Raw genomic sequence first — 16,635 nt, forward strand, 5'->3', positions numbered from 1 at the left:
TCAACATACACTTCCAGAAAAAAAGGGATGCCCCGTGTTGGCCCCTGAAAAGTCAAGTTGGGAAGTGAATTGAGTGAGGTAGGATACTCCTAAACGTTATGAGTGAAGATCATTTATTCGGCTACTCGGGAGAAGAACGTATTCTTTTGGCTTTCAGTGATCTATTTGTGGATTTTTCGCTCTGTTGGGACGTGGGGATTTTTGTGTGGTGGTTTTTTTTTTTTTTTTCTTTTTTTCCCTTCCCTTCTATTTTTGACCGGCTTCTGCCTGCTACTAAGCATTCTACTGAATTACCTTTCCCCGGGACACTTAATGTGAACTCTGATTATACCAACAAATATAAGCCTAGGCATTTCAAAATAAGATAAATCTGGCATACAACCAAATTAATCTGTGAACTCCACAAGAAAATACGAGATTTTGATGATCTGCTGGTTATATGTGGGTTACAGATCCTTTCCACATTGAAAATTGATTACTGACTGAGTTATATTGAGGATCGCTTTATTGATGACATATTTATGGTTCGGGTGGAAATTTCCTTTCCAGCCAATATCAGACTTAGTATTTTTGGATTTGGGAAGTTCTCTCTTTTAACATAAATTGTCTTCTCTCGAAAATTCACTGGGTATGTATGCAAAAGAAAAATGAATTTTTTTTTCCCCAAAAGTAAATCCCCATTTTTTTCCACAGAAAAGAAGGGGGCTGGGAAAAGAAATGACAAAGCTATACTCTTATATGCATTTGTTGGCACTCACTGTCATTATTATCTACATTAAAAAGCAGAAAACTAGGAGCAAGGGGTGGCTGATGATGTCCATTTTTTGATGAAAGCAAAATTGAAATGCCCTGACTAATGGTATGAGGAGCCTGTAATCACACCACTGTGAAATAAAGAATTATCAGAAAAACAAACAGGATTACATAGATCAGATACATACATTTCAACATTTCAAGTTTAAACATAAATAAGACACTGTGTTATATGTAAAAATGTTAAAAGTCACAGTAGCAATTTCATGCATCAAGTATACCTCTTGCAAAAGTAATAATACCTTAAGTGTAAATACAAATACATACAGTTACCCTTCTAATCACTTTTTCACATTGCTGTATTTTGATTTTTATAAATTTTACCTGTAATACTTGAGGAATCTTCATTTGGCATTCTATTTACTTGATTGTGATAAATGGTCTGCTTTATCAAATATAAACCAAGGTTAGAAGAGCTGTTTATAAAATTTCCTTCTTCTTTTAGCCACTTAAGCCCCAATTTGGGGAAACTAACTAAATCCCTACTCTCTGAGACTTGTAAGCAATTTATATAGCAAGCCTTGTCCTGAGTTATAACTTGAGGTTTTTCTTTAAAAAATTACTTGTATTTAGTTTATCAGTAGGAACATGTTTAATACAATTGATCTTCAACTCTCAGTAAAAGTACCTATCATTTTCTTTCGTCATATACTGATGGAGAAGCTCTCCACTTTGTACCTGCAAATAATACCAACACACAGGTTTAGGAAACCCTTAGCAGTCATACTTGCTGATTTGTAAGCAGTGTGTTCTAGGAGAGGACTGTTCGGCAGAAAAGTGTAAATGATTTTAATACATCTTTTGTAAAGATATTTTAGCTCACTAAATATATTCTCAAGTAATTTTCTTCACTCTATACTTTCCTCTTGCAATCATTAGATTCTTAGTTTCTGCACTTGAAAGTCAAAATGAATTCACTTTGGGATCTTTAGTACATTTGAAGGAGGTATTTAAATTTTTTTGACATTTTGCTAGGAAATTGGGAGCTGTAATTTCAGAATATTTTTGTATCATTTAAGTTTTTAGATATAACTTGAAGAACATTGCAACTTCATACTTGGTGGATTTGGTTTGTTCTTCTTTGTGATAGGTTGGAATACTTTCTGCCAGGTTCAATAGTTGAATTCTTTAGATGAATAGATGATTTCTATAGGAAGGTTTTTGAACATGAATTACTTTAAATTAACTTATTTTAAATTAACTTATTATATAAAATTTGTTTCCATAAAATTGCATAGGTAAGTCTTTAATATTATTAGGATGGGATAGTTATAATCAAATCACAAAATGCAGGAAAAGAAAATTTTGTACTGTTCTTCAGCTTCACTAGCAATAACTTTCAACTCATTGCTTTGTAAAGGAGAGTGTTGCTTAAGGATGAACTTCTTTCATTAGGGGATTTTATTTTAAAAATGATTTTAAATGGCTTAAGAGAATGAAGAAAACATTTTCTCAAGGCTTCCCTTTTCTTCCCTACTCCTGGTTTTAAGATGAAGCTACACTCTTCATTTTACTATGTGTGTGCACGTGTGTCTTGTATCTGCAAATAATACTCAGTTGAATCTATTTCAATTCATGTTATTATTTTTATAGACCATTCAAGTGAAATAGAAAGTTTTAATTTGTTAAAACTTCAGCCTCTGCTGAAAATTCAGTTAGCTTTCTGTCATTAAGTGTAGTACTGTCTTGACGTTTTGTGAAGGAAGATACATTTAGCTCAGCTGGTTCCAGAGAAAAACAGTAGGGAAATAGGTTATAGAGATTTTTCGTGTTCTAGAAATAGTATAACTAGAATGTACCACATACTTTTCTCAAAGGATTTCTTAATCTAAGTGGAGCTTGTAAATGGTTTTTATCCCACTGGAATAGCATGTATTGGATAAAATTTAACACATTCTGAGATTTAAAAAATTTTATGTACTTCAGAGATACTAAGAAAAATCTGCAAATGCCCATTCTCCTATATAAAATGTGTCAATATGTCAGTATCCCTGGTATCCTAAAGATAGTTCTAAATATTTTTTTCTTGGAAGTTGAGATTATACAAATTATAAAGATGGCATAATTTACTCAATCATGTAGTGATGCAAGGAAAGAAGATAAGTGGGACTTTTTAATCACATATTTAGTGGTTTTCTGAAGGAACTTTTTTCCAAATTGCTTTTAATCTTATTATGTGGTCTTTATTAGAAAAGAGTGTGTGGTAAATGTTAACTTTTTTAAACGTAATATAATTCAGTGGGTTTTGTCACATTTCTTTTTCATGGTATAATTCTTTTACTTTTTAATCAGAAATTAGTTTATGGAAGAGAAAATTTAAACACTGTTTTGGCCCTTGGATTAGCTTTCCCATAGCAGTTTTTTTTTTTTTTCCATGAGAAGGGGAGAACATAGATGCTACCAAAAAAATGATTACTTTTACTTGCTAGAAAAAGTTAATTTTCAAGATAGTACAAGTACAAGGGAATTTGAGGATGAGTTTATTTTTCTCCTAAGAACTGTATTTGTGAGGAAGGTTTTGTTCTTACTAAACTCTGTTTATACAAGAGGGTTGTCCTGTTTTAAACTTTAATTGCTTTGGGTGATGAGGAGATGATACGTTGCTATGAGGATAAACCTTGCTATTTGTTTATATGTCTGTCAGATATCGTTTCAAAAACAAATATGTTTTTTTAGTTATGGCAGCTAAAGTCTTACCTCTTGAGTGTTTAGAGACAGTATGGGGAGGGAAAATCAAAATAATCATATTGTTTTATTCCTAAAACCAGTCTGGAAAAAAAAATAAGTCAAGGCAAAATAAGCAGTGTAATTAGAAGAATAAAATGCCAGCATTTAAAGGTAGCTGGTGTTGCATTCCTGCTTTTGGAAGAAGTTAATGAATGATGTTGTAGGGAAAATACTGATTGAAATTTGAAAAGTAGCTATAGACTGAAATATCAAAGGGGTGGAGCGTTCCTTAGCAGCTACAAACAGATACATTGTCATTAAGCCAAATATCTGAAATTTCTTAACCATGTTTTTCAGTCTTTGGAATAAAGAGGAAGTGCTAATTTTTCTGATTATTTAAGAACCTTCTAATTCATTCCCTGTTGAGGGCAGTAGGTGTCTTCAGATCGTGAGTTTCCTGAAATAATACTGGCTGACTTGTGTTATTGAACATTGATTGTAGCAACTTTTTTTTCCTACCGTTTGTATGCTTATGACTTTTTCCTGATGTTTTTTATTTTTTGAGGTTTGGGTGGACCTTTTTGTGAATGCTGTGATTGAATGAAAATTTGAAATGTAAACAGTATTGCTTTTGGTAGTAAGATTAATTATTCTTTTGATAGAGAACCCCTCCCATTTTGATCCCATTTTTTTCCTTTAACTGGTTTTTATTCTTAGAATTAGGATGCTGCAACTTCCCTGTCAAATTAGATCTTTCCAGAAATTTTTTTCTTACTCTGAATTGGGACCTAGGTATTTGTTGAGTAAAGAAAATATTATAATATATTTCGGTTTTGTCATTTAAAATGAAGTAAAGACATTATTAGTACTTTTTAGATTTTATTTATTTATTTATTTATTTGAGAGAGAGAATGAGAGAGAGAGAGAGCACATGAGAGGGGGGAGGGTCAGAGGGAAAAGCAGACTCCCCGCTGAGCAGGGAGCCCGATGCGGGACTCGATCCTGGGACTCCAGGATCATGACCTGAGCCGAAGGCAGTCGCTTAACCAACTGAGCCACCCAGGCGCCCTATTAGTACTTTAAAAAAAATAAACGTATTAATGTGAAAAAATTTAAACAAGTATAAAAGTAGACACCCAACTTTGGGGCGCCTGGGTGGCTTAGTCGTTAAGCGTCTGCCTTTGGCTCGGGTCATGGTGCCAGGGTCCTGGGATTGAGCCCCGCATCGGGCTTCCTGCTCAGCGGGAAGCCTGCTTCTCCCTCTCCCGCTCCCCCTGCTTGTGTTCCCTCTCTCACTGTCTCTCTCTCTCTGTCAAATAAATAAATAAAATCTTAAAAAAAAAAAGTAGACACCAACTTCTTTTTAAAAGATTTTATTTATTTATTTGAGAGAGAGAGAATGAGAGACAGAGAGCATGAGAGGGAAGAGGGTCAGAGGGAGAAGCAGACCCCCCGCCGAGCAGGGAGCCCGATGCGGGACTCGATCCCGGGACTCCAGGATCATGACCTGAGCCGAAGGCAGTCGCTTAACCAACTGAGCCACCCAGGCGCCCCTACACCAACTTCTTTTTAGTTGTCACTCAGCTTCAAAGATTATTACCTCATAACCAGTCTGGTTTCACCTATATCCCTACTTTACCTCTCATCCCTCTACTCTTTGACCTAGATTATTTTGAAGCAAATCCTAGTCATCACATTACTACATTTGTACTGGAACTCTTTTGACATAATAAGATAAAATATCTTGATATTTTATCAAGATTATTTAATCAGCTTGTCAAATAGTCTTGGAGTACTTATAGATCCACTTTCTGTGCTATGACCCAGCCTCTTAAGAGTTTATTATCTTGCTGGGTAAACTTTCATAATAGTACAACTAGCACTATCCAAAGCAGTATCCAAATAATGTGCGGTATACATAGTCTGGGTCCGTTATGTCAGCGTAGGGATATCTTCAGACTGAAGTTCTAGGAGTGAGGCTTCTTAGAGAAAGTGGGGCTTGAATAAAAAATATATACCATCTGCATAGGGAGAGCATCTGCAGAAGAACATTCCATATGTGAGCAAACACTGGCTGTGACCAGCATGATGTGAGAGGGACGTAAGTAGTCTGACCTCAGTGGAACAAGGTCTTAATTTCTGGGAATGGTGTCAGATAAGTTAGTATACTAGGGTAGAGCTAGGTTTGAAAGGTATATTCAGTGTCAGGTTGAATTTGATCTGCTAAACTGTAAGGAGCCATTAGAGTTGGCCAGGAGGCAGGAGATAACATATTAAAGGTGCTTTTTTTTTTTTTTTTTGAAGAAAAATTGCCTTTTAGTAAGGTGCATCATATTTTGGGGTTGACAGTTAAGTTGAATGTGAAAAATTAATGACTAGGCCACTGAGGTAAGGGGCCATGGAGAGAAGTTAGTGTTGAAGTTCTAGAGGATTTGGCAGCTAATTTATTTCATTTTCTCTTCAGTCCCTTACATTCAGAAATAACACCAAGGTTTTAAAGAATCGAGAACTAAAGAAATGTGGTCGATTTATCTCTGATAGTAAACTTCAATTTATTATCCAGGCCTAGCTTTTGGAAGGGAAGTGATGCATGATACTCGATATATAACAACCTTAAAAAAATTCTGTAGAAAATAGCTACATTATATAGCTTTATATTATATAAATTATATAAATAATTTTAGATATTCTTTCACTAGGGAATGAGAGGACAGTCTTAATTACATGATAGTAAGAGGGGTGCCTGGGTTGCTTGATAGGTTAAGTGTCCTGAGTGTGGAGCCCAACGCAGGTTCGTTGGGCTCCACACTCAGCGCAGAGTCTGCTTGAGATTCTCTCCTCCCTCTGCATCCTTCCCCTATGCTTGAGTGCTCTCTCTCTCTCTCCTCTCTCTCAAAAAAAAAAAAGAGTCAAGAAGGAGTATTAGGAAACTTATTTGAACAGCTTATAACCAGTATATATTATTAAATATCTGTAAAGTTTAATAATGACCTGATGAGAGCAGAAGAAATGGCAGAAAATTCTGATGAAGTAGGGCACTAACTATTGTCAGCACCAAGCTCCCTTAAGGATGGATAAGTTTAGGTCAGCAGGCTAGAGAAGAATGTAGGGACATTATTAAATGGAAATGTGTTCTTTGATTTAATTTGTTATACTCTGCTTTGCAAAGGTATTAATAAAAATAGATCTGGCTAAACAGCCATATTTTTATTTGGAATTTTCCTTTTTTTTTTTTTTTTTAAAGATTTTATTTATTTGTCAGAGAGAGAGCGCACATGAGCAGGGGGAGGGGCAGAGGGAGGAGAAGCAGGCTCCCCACTGAGCAAAGAGCCGGATGTGGGACTCGATCCCAGGACTCTGGGATCATGACCTGAGCCGAAGGCAGACACTTAACCGACTGAGCCACGCAGGTGTCCCTATTTGGAATTTTTCTTAAGTTACAAGACCCCTAAAGTTCTTTTCTTCTTTTGTTGACTCTTCATTAAACCAACTTTTTCATCCGTTTTGTATTTCTGGAAAATTTTGCATTTGTTTTGTGAAGGAAAATTTTACGTTTTGTCTTAAAGCAGGAGAGGGGGAAGTAGATATGCTTCTGGCTTTGTAAATAATCAATGAATAATACTGTACTATTCACTTACTGCTTCCTTCAATATCACATGTATTCCTTCTCTACAGTATATAGCATGTGGATCTTAAGGATTCTCACAGAGTCTGAAAACACCTCAAGCTGAGGGTGCTTGCAACAACTTCAAAATTAATCTTTACTCACCAATCATTTTTGGTCCTGGTATTATAAAAGGTATGACCTACCATAATGCCATGGACCCTTCAGGTACTTAGGAAATATTGATAAGGATACGGATGATGATGCAACATAGTACATTATTGGGACATGTCTGTTTTTCCTTAACATTCCCTCCATCCTACGACCTCCTCACTCCTGGTAACATGACAGAGCTATTTTTGACATTTTTTACTTCTTTATATAGCTGGTCATGTGTGCTTTCTAATATGGTCAATAGAATGGAAAGCTGTTGCCTTCTTGGGGGTTTAACAGGGGCTTTAATATGTTAATTTTGGATTTAAGATTGAGTTGAGATCCCTTCATGCAGGAAAATCTTGAGAAGGATTGTATATTTTTCTAATTGCCACCAGTGTATGTGGGAGGGAAGTAAGTATCAAGTACACAGTATAGGAGAACCTTAGTATTTGAGAATATCTCAAGTGGTAGCTGCCAATCCATTCTTTTCCCAAGAAATTTTAATTTAGTCCCTTGGAGTATGGAGCCATTTATAAAGGTCACGGTGGGTGGTAGTGGGGAGAAAATGGTTCCCTGCTCCAAAAAAGTCTATCTCAATTTTAATAACTTAAATAAATCTCAAATTATTAATAGTTTGCCTTTTTTTTTTTTTCATTCACGCAATTCTTGGGAAGGAGCTGACTTTGTGTGAGTGGCTTTGGGGTTGCCTTGGGCGGCCAGGCGGGTAGGTATATTGTAAACCCAGGAAAGGGGAGGGGAGGCAGAAAATAAAGTGAGAAGACTTCAGATTCTAGCAATGGCAACTCTGCATTTTTGACTGAAGCATTGTCCAGCTCCTTTGCTGCCTTTGGTTACATACTTCAGGGTTTTTTTGTTTGTTTGTTTGTTTTTTAAGGTTTATTTACTTTAGAGAGATAGAATGGGTATGGTGGAAAGGGGAAGAGGGAGAGAGAATCCCAAACAGGCTCCACACCCAGCACAGAGCCTGACATGGGGCTCAGTATCGTGACCCTGAGATCAGGACCTGAGCTGAAACCAAGAGTTGGGATGCTTAACTGACTATGCCCCCCAGGCACTTCAGGGTCTTTTTTCTAAGTTAGACTGTTAGTACGAGTTGGGAAGGCTACAAACGTTAGCCTTTTCCAAATCAAACTAGTGTCCTTGTCCAGCCTTGTGCATTTTAACCTCTACAGCTCAAAGCCTGACAGATTTGTCTTTTCTCTGCCAGAAGGAAAGGGGAAACAGGAAAGAGAAGAAAACGATAGGTATGATACTTCTCATCTGCTTATATGTTAGTGATGTATTATTCTAAGACTGTTCTATGGAAAATCCTCTGCCTTTTATTTTTATGTATTCAGTTATAAAATAGCTTTATGAATTTACCAAGTGAGTCCTTAGGAACCTTTTAAAAGGTCTTTTGAGGGGCACCTGGGTGGCTCAGTTGTTAAGCGTCTGCCTTTAGCTCAGGTCATGATCTCAGGGTCCTGGGATCGAGCCCCGCATCGGGCTCCCTGCTCTGCGTGAGGCCTGCTTCTCCCTCTCCCACTCCCCCTGCTTGTGTTCCCTCTCTCGCTGTGTCTCTCTCTGTCAAATAAATAAATAAAATCTTTAAAAGAAGAAAAAAAAGGTCCTTAGGTAGCCATGGAATTAGTGATAGGTTGAAGAGTACCTATATAAGTTGATGCTTGGTGGTACTTTTTTGAGATTTCTTGCTGCTACTAAAATCTTCCCTGTCATACTGGACACAGTCCTAGATGTGAGTTTTGCTTACAAAAAGTAAAGCTAGGAATCTCTTTTTAAGGTAGCTACCTTCCCTGCATTGTATTCAAGTCTGTTTTGATCCTGATGAAAGCAAGTGTAACAGTAAAATACTTTAATACAGTTATGCTAACAAAAGAACATTTGTTAGTCATGTGTTACCATATATTCTTTTGTCATGCCTAGCAAATATTTTCAGCAGCTTTGGTGAACTCTGAATAATACATGATGTGTTTGTGTTTACAGATTGTGTTTTTTTTTAAATTTTATGTACTACTAAATTCTACAATTTTTAAAACTTGACATGATTTTTTTTTTTTTTAAAGATTTTATTTATTTATTCATGAGAGAGAGAGAGAGGCAGAGCGAGAAGCAGGCTCCCAAGGAGCAGGGAGCCCGATGCGGGACTCGATCCCAGGACCCTGAGATCACGACCTCAGCCGAAGGCAGACGCCTAACCATCTGAGCCACCCAGGCGCCCAAAACTTGACATGATATTAAAGGATATATTTTCTTCAGTATTTGGAGAAAGGACTAACTTAAATGATTTTTCATAGTTGAACAGAGTTTTTTGTTTTTTTTTAAAGATTTTATTTATTTATTTGACAGAGGGAGAGACAGTGAGGGAGGGAACACAAGCAAGGGGAGTGGGAAAGGGAGAAGCAGGCTTCCTGCAGAGCAGGGGGCCTGATGCGGGGCTCGATCCTAGGACCCTGGGATTATGACCTGGGCAGACGCTTAACAACTGAGCCACCTAGGCGCCCCATAAACAGAATTTTTCATAGCTTCTTGTTTTTTGTGCAAGCCCTTTGAATTGTCCCCTATTTTTATTTATTGGTATTACTGGGAGTATGCAGTGTAGTATGGAGCCAGATTACCTAAATGTAAATCTTGACTCTACCATTTATTACTTGTCAGACCTAGGACAAGTTACTTTACCCTGTGTGGGCCTCAGCTTCCTCATTTGTAGCATGGACATGTGAGGATTATCTGTGGAGTAAATGAGTTAATATGTAAAGTGCTTGGAATAGTATTTGGCACATAGTAAACCCTGTGTAAGTGTTTGCTATTATTATACATTTGAAAGAATCAGAAAGCGTTCATTTTTGAAGACTTATTTTTTTTATTCAATACAGTTTTTAATGTTTAGGTACTAGACATACGTTTTCAGTAATTATTTGACAAGCTGGAAACACAAGTAATGTGTTTGAGGGGACAGTCGAAAGACTGGCCTGCCTGGAATTCTTTTGAATCAGGGAGTATTAGAAAATGAAACTGGGTAAGTATGATTAAAAATGATTATGGACTGTTTTGGACTGAGGCAAAGAAATTTAGATGTGGTTGTTAAGAGGGCAATCATTGCAATCATGGTAAGGTTCTTTTTTTTTTTTTAAGTCAGTAGAGTGATGTGTTTAAAATAGTATTTAAGGGAAGATGGTTTTGAGTGTCCTTGGTAGCATAGAATTATTTGATTTTATGTGGACAGAGGGTTTTTTTTGTTTTTGTTTTTGTTTTTTTTTTGTCTGTTCTGTTCACTGATCTACGTTAAATGGCCCAGACAGTGCCTCATAGATAGTAAGAGCTCAATAAATACTTATTGGATGAATGAATTTTTTTTTTTAAAGATTTTATTTATTTGAGAGGTAGAGCACAAGTAGGCAGAGTGGCAGGCAGAGGGAGAGGGAGAAGCAGACTCCCCGCTGAGCAGGGAACCCTATGTGGGACTCGATCCCAGGACCCTGGGATCATGACCTGAGCCGAAGGCACATGCTTAACAACTGAGCCACCCAGGCGCCCCTTGGATGAATGAATCTTAAGGGAGACTGTGAGTTAACAGAGAAACACAAAGGACTCAAATTAAACTTTTGGAACCTCTGCCTTTAAGGGGTCGAAGTGAGAAAAGTGTTATTAAAGGAATAATTGGAGAGGTAGAAAGAAGATGGAAAAGTTTAAGTTTCAGAAAACAAAGAGATTTTCCAGTAGAGAGAAGTCACAAAGATGAGGAATAGGAAAATCCAATATGGTATCACTTCAGTTTTGTTTTTTTTTTTTAAAGATTTTTATTTATTTATTTGACAGAGACACAGCGAGAGAGGGAACACAAGCAGGGGGAGTGGGAGAGGGAGAAGCAGGCCTCCTGTCGAGAAGGGAGCCCGACGTGGGGCTTGATCCCAGGACCCTGGGATCATGACTTGAGCTGAAGGCAGACGCTTAACGACTGAGCCACCCAGGTGCCCCGGTATCACTTCAGTTTTAAGAGGAAAAGAAAGTGACGTAGTCCAATATGACATTCAAGGCAATGAGAACAGAGAAAGCTCTTTGGCTTGTGGTGTGATGATCAAGAACAATGTTAAAGCAATTTCAGTAGCCTGGGAACATAAATCAGATTGGGGGGAAGGTTAAGGAAGGTGTTAAGTGCAGACTTTAGGTAAAGACCATTCAGTCTAGAAATGGCAGGAAGACAAATTATAATAGCAGCTTTCATAGTTCTTGAATGTGTACTATGAGGGGTTCTATTTATTAGGAGAAACCTTGAGGCAGTTGTCCTGAATGTTCTTGTTTCATAATAGAGAAGACTTATTACACACGCTGCTTCAGGACTCTGCCACTTGCTAACTCTGTAACTCTCACTTGTCACATGGAGGCAATGACAGCATGTATTTCATAGATCTGTGGTAAGGATTAAGTTATTGAATCTTTTAAAACACTTAGAACAATGCTTGGTATCTGGTAAATGTTTGATAGATGTTAGCTATTATCGTCATCCACTGTTGAGGTATAGAGAGTAGGATTGGAGGTTCACACAGAAAAAGAAAAAAAAGAAATTAATGAAAGCATTGCCAAGTAATGTCAAGAACTACATGGAAGGGCCTTAGAACCTTTGCTCTGGCTTTTCCCTCTGCCTGAAGAAACTTTTTCCAAATATCCACATAGCTACCTCAGCTCCTTCAGATCTTTGCTCAAATGGTCTCCTTTTCAATAAAGTCTACCCTGACTATTTTTTTATAGTTAGAACCCGGGCCCCTTTCCTTTAATATTTGCATTGTTTTATTTTTTCTATAATATTTATCTTCGTATATATCATATAATCCATTTATTCTTTATATATACTATTTGTTGTTGATTTCCACCTACTAGGGTAAGGATATTTGTTCCCTGATGTATCCCAGGTTCTAGGAATAGTAGTTGGTACATAGTAGGTGCTCAATATATGCTTGCTGAATTAATAAATTACTCTGCCAGTGAGGTGGGTTTGCTGAGATTGGTGAACACCACGTAGAAGTTGACCTCAAAGATTTCCTCTCCTTTCTGAAATAAGTCCACTTTGGTAGTGTTTTCCTGGCAATCTCTTGAGAAATCCATTTAGCTGAGAAAAGGAAAATGTAAGATGAATTTCTTTTTTGCTACAATAATTATATTTTACATTTGATTAGGTAATAAAACCTTACTGTTGAGTGCTTATTAGATACTAGGTACTGTTCTAACCTCTTTATTAGTTTTTAAAAATTCTACAACCTTACAAGTACATTATAGTTTCCTTGCAAGCCATCTTTAGGGATGGAGGGGAAGCCCTTTGCCCTGAGACTAAGCCTGCTTCCCAAGACTGTTTGTTGTCTTCTTTTGACAGGGAGCTTCTTATATGTCATTCTTCCCTCCAGCATTCACAGCCTTGACACTATTACTTTCCTGGAGTATATCTGGACTAATCTCATTATATCCTTTATCCCTTTTTATGTCAGTCACCACTAGTCTCATACTTTAATCCCCACAGGGTTCTGAACATTTCTAGTTCTTTCACTCCTCTCGATCATCAGCAAAATTTCTTCTATCCTTGTTTTTTTCCCGAACATTTTCCTCTACTTTCTACTTTCCTGAAAACACTGCTTCCCCTGCAGTCCTCTTACCTGTTGGCTATTAAGTTTTTCATTTTTTTCTTGTATGCCATCATCAAAGGTCAGTGGGGAGTCCCGTGCACTATGACTGAAAACTGTATTTCCCATTCTGACCTCCTCCATATAGGAGTTGAAGAGGGAGCCTGGTTCCACTGAGTCTGAAAAATGAGGCAGTTACTTTCCATTCACCTCCCCTCCCTGAAACTTGTCTGTTAACAGGTTATGTTGTCCATAAACCCTTGTTTGCTGTCATCTACTGCACTCTGGGTTACATCTTCTCTTTTCTTGACTGTTACAGCTCGTAGCTCACTGTTACTCTTGCTGATACTCTGCCTCTTTTAATTCTTCATAATTTCAGCGTATGCCATCTCTGATCCTACTACTGTGGCCTTCTCTAAATTATTCTCTAAAGATTTTGCTCACTGTCTCATCTTAGTCACTCACTCCGTGGTTGTATCTTACACCTTCTTATTACCAATGACTTGAACCCTTCCATGATTTTCAATTCATGCAGCCCCTCTGCCATCTATCTTTTCAGCTCATTCTACCTAATACCCTAACGTAACAACCTTTTACTGTCATTAGGACTTCCAGTCCACAGACTGTCCTTTGCCCCCTTGATTTTCTTCTTACCTATTATACATTCATTACCTAGTGATCAATCATTATATTCATTCCCTTTCATATGCCCTCTACTCTCTTGCTCCTTTTTTACTTCTTCATACTTTACTTGGTAAAACATCAACTCTAGTTAAGTCAGATTCTCTTGAGTACTTCACATCTGCACCTGTGTGACTAAAAGTGACTGAAGAATACAACTATGATGAGCACTCTCAACTTTAAATTCATAGTAAGAAACTTCAGGTGGCCCTTAATATTGTCTGGCAGTCATTGTCTATTTCTTTAATCCATTCATTTTTCCCTCTCCCAGATGACTTAGTTAAACCCTTGCCTTTCTTCTCAGACTTCCAGCCTTCCTCCTCATATTCACTTTCAGTTGATGGACCTGCTTCCTCTTCCATTGAGAAAATAGAAGCCATTAGAACATTTACAGACTCCACCACCACATCTACGTACCTGATGGTCTGACTCACAGACCTCTGCCTTCCTTCTGTTACTATAGATGAACTGTCTTTACTTCTGTCTAATCCAGTTCCTCTGATTAATGTATTCGATCCATCCCCTTTCATTTACTCTGAACATTGCTCTAAGCAATTCTCCTCCCTCTCTTCACATCATTAATTTTTCCTTTTCTGGATCATTCCCATTAATGTGCAAACATGCTATCATTTTTATCCTCATAAAAATATCTTCTTTTGCTCTACTCTTTTTCCATTGCAGCAGAATCCCCTAAAGCATTGTCTAAATGTACTTGTTCTGATTATTTTCTCATGTTTTCTCTGAAGCCTGTTCCAGTCAGGCTTTGGACCCTACCACTCACTGTACTAAGATTGTTTTTGTTCAGGTCTAACAATGACAGTGATAAATCTAGGAGTCCTTTCTTTGTATTATGTGATCAGTCTACATTTGACAAGTTATTTTCTCTTCCTCTTTGATATACTTGTTTCATTTACCTTTTAAGATACCATATCCCCTTGGTTTTCCTTAAAACTTACTGGCTGCTCCTCCTTAGTCTTTCTTGGTAGATTCTCTTTGCCTACCTCTAAACGGTGGATTATCCCAGGGCTCAGTACTTGATTATCTTGTCTATTTACCCTCACTCCCTTGGTGATGTCTACTAGTTTCCTAGCTTTGAATATCTTCTTTTTTGGGGTGGGGTTGGGGGGGCACTTTGAATATTTCTAAATGTTGATGGGTCTCAAATTCATTTCTCCAGCCCAGACTACTCTCTTCAACTCCAGATTTGTATATCTAGCTGCCTACTTAATGTCTTCACTGGAATGACTGTTACATATCTCAAACTCAGTATGTCCAAAATAGAATTCATGCTCTTTCCTCCCGTATCTGCCCTCCCCTACCTGCTTCACCCACATAACCTTCCTCATCTCAGGTTGGCAGCTTTTAGTTGCTCAGGCCAGAAACCTTGGCATTATTCTTGACTCTTGCTCTCACACATTTATTCCATCAGGAAATTCTTGGCTCTGCCTTTGAAACATGTACAGAATTCACCCAGTTTTCACCATCTCCACGGCCACCGTCATCTCTTGCTGGGTAGTTGCAGCAGGCTTCTAAGGGATTGCTCTGCTTCTACCCTTTTCTCTATAGTTTGTTAATAATATAGCTGTTAGAATGATCCTTTGAAAACATCAGTTAGATGGCAAGAGATCTTGCACCACATTTAAGAAATTTCATTTGAGTTGATAAGATTAGATATTGTTCTAGTCTGTTTTATTTTACTAAATATCATTGGTGCAGATGGCATATTTAGTGTAGACTTTGATTATACCTATTTTTATGGGTGGGCAAAGAGTTGTCAGGGATGGTTCATGGTCTTCCTCTTTTCACTAACCATCCTGGTTTTTTTTAAGATTTTATTTATTTATTTGAGAGAGAGTGCCCCTGCATGAGTGGGGGGAGGGGCAGAGGGAGAGGGAGAGAGACAAGCAGGCTCTGTGCTCAGTGCCAGGCTTGATCCCAGGACCCCCAAGATCATGACCTGAGCCGAAGCAGATGCTTAACTGACTGAGCCACCCGGGTGCCCCACTAACCATCGTCTTTTCAACCCTACACACAGAAAGACTCGACACCTATATCCCTGAAGAAATTGGAAAGAGAAGGTCTGAGTTGGTTACTATTTCAGAAAGTTGCTTTGAATGTAAGAGTGGACCACCCTTTCTTGATAGAGTTCTGCTGTTACTTCATTACTGCCTTTAGCAGTAACGTCCTTTAGCAAAGTTTGCTTTCCCTCATCCCCTGCCAAATTTCATGTCCTCTCTACCCCTGCCCTTTTTGTTTTTTCCTACTCCTAGATGGAAGTGTTGTATTTCTTAACTTTTGGCTCTATTTGAATTAGTATTTTATACTCTAAACTCCTTTTACATATCCTGAAACCCATTCTTAGGGCTGGGATAGGAATTGTTTTTACTTTTGTGAATAGAGTTTCCAATAGAATGATACTGAACATGATAGTAAAAGGGGAATTGATACAAAGAGGTGAAAAAGAAATGATGTGTATAATTGTGGGGAAAATGAAAGTACTTGTCATAATGCTAATAATTTCTGGAGGAGTTATACTGTACTGCATATAAAGAAGCTTGGAGATTGTGGGCAAGAAAGAATTTAACAGTTCATTTTTTAAGTTTCTTTGAGTTCTTTTCTCTGAAGGCACATGTTCTGTAATCAGTTTTCTTTTGATTCCCTTTCAGAAAGTTTTCTTGTATTGGGATCAACAATCATATAAAAATTACGATATTGTGTATATGTTGCTGTTGATTTCAGATCCTTTCAGATTATTGTACTTGATCTCTTGGTCTGAAGGTAGATATATGCCTGTTTTCTCAAGCCATTTCTTAGACCTGTGTTATCCAATATGGAACCTATGAGCTTCCTGTGGCTGTCGAGCACTTAAAATGTGACTAGTCTGGGGCACCTGGGTGTCTCAGTCAACTGGTTAAGCATGTGACTCTTGATTTTGTCTCAGGTCATGATCTCGGGCTCATGAGATTGAGCCCCAGGTGGGGCTCTATGCACAGCATGGAGTTTGCTTGAGATTCTCTCTCCCTTTCCCCCTCCTCTTGCTTGTGCTCTCTCTAAATAAATAAATTAATTAAATACATAAATAAA

At 37.7% G+C, this 16,635-nt stretch overlaps 1 protein-coding gene across 8 annotated transcripts in view; it reads left to right on the forward strand.

The window, feature by feature from the left end:
• The window catches only part of CNOT4 (CCR4-NOT transcription complex subunit 4), a 145,322-nt gene that overhangs the window by 1,229 nt on the left and 127,458 nt on the right, over window positions 1-16,635 (forward strand). The window lies entirely within an intron of this gene.

The sequence above is a fragment of the Mirounga angustirostris genome, unplaced genomic scaffold (assembly GCF_029215605.1).
Source record: "Mirounga angustirostris isolate CCGP_5_RB_7025 unplaced genomic scaffold, mMirAng1.0.hap1 SCAF_12, whole genome shotgun sequence".
NCBI lineage: Eukaryota > Metazoa > Chordata > Mammalia > Carnivora > Phocidae > Mirounga > Mirounga angustirostris.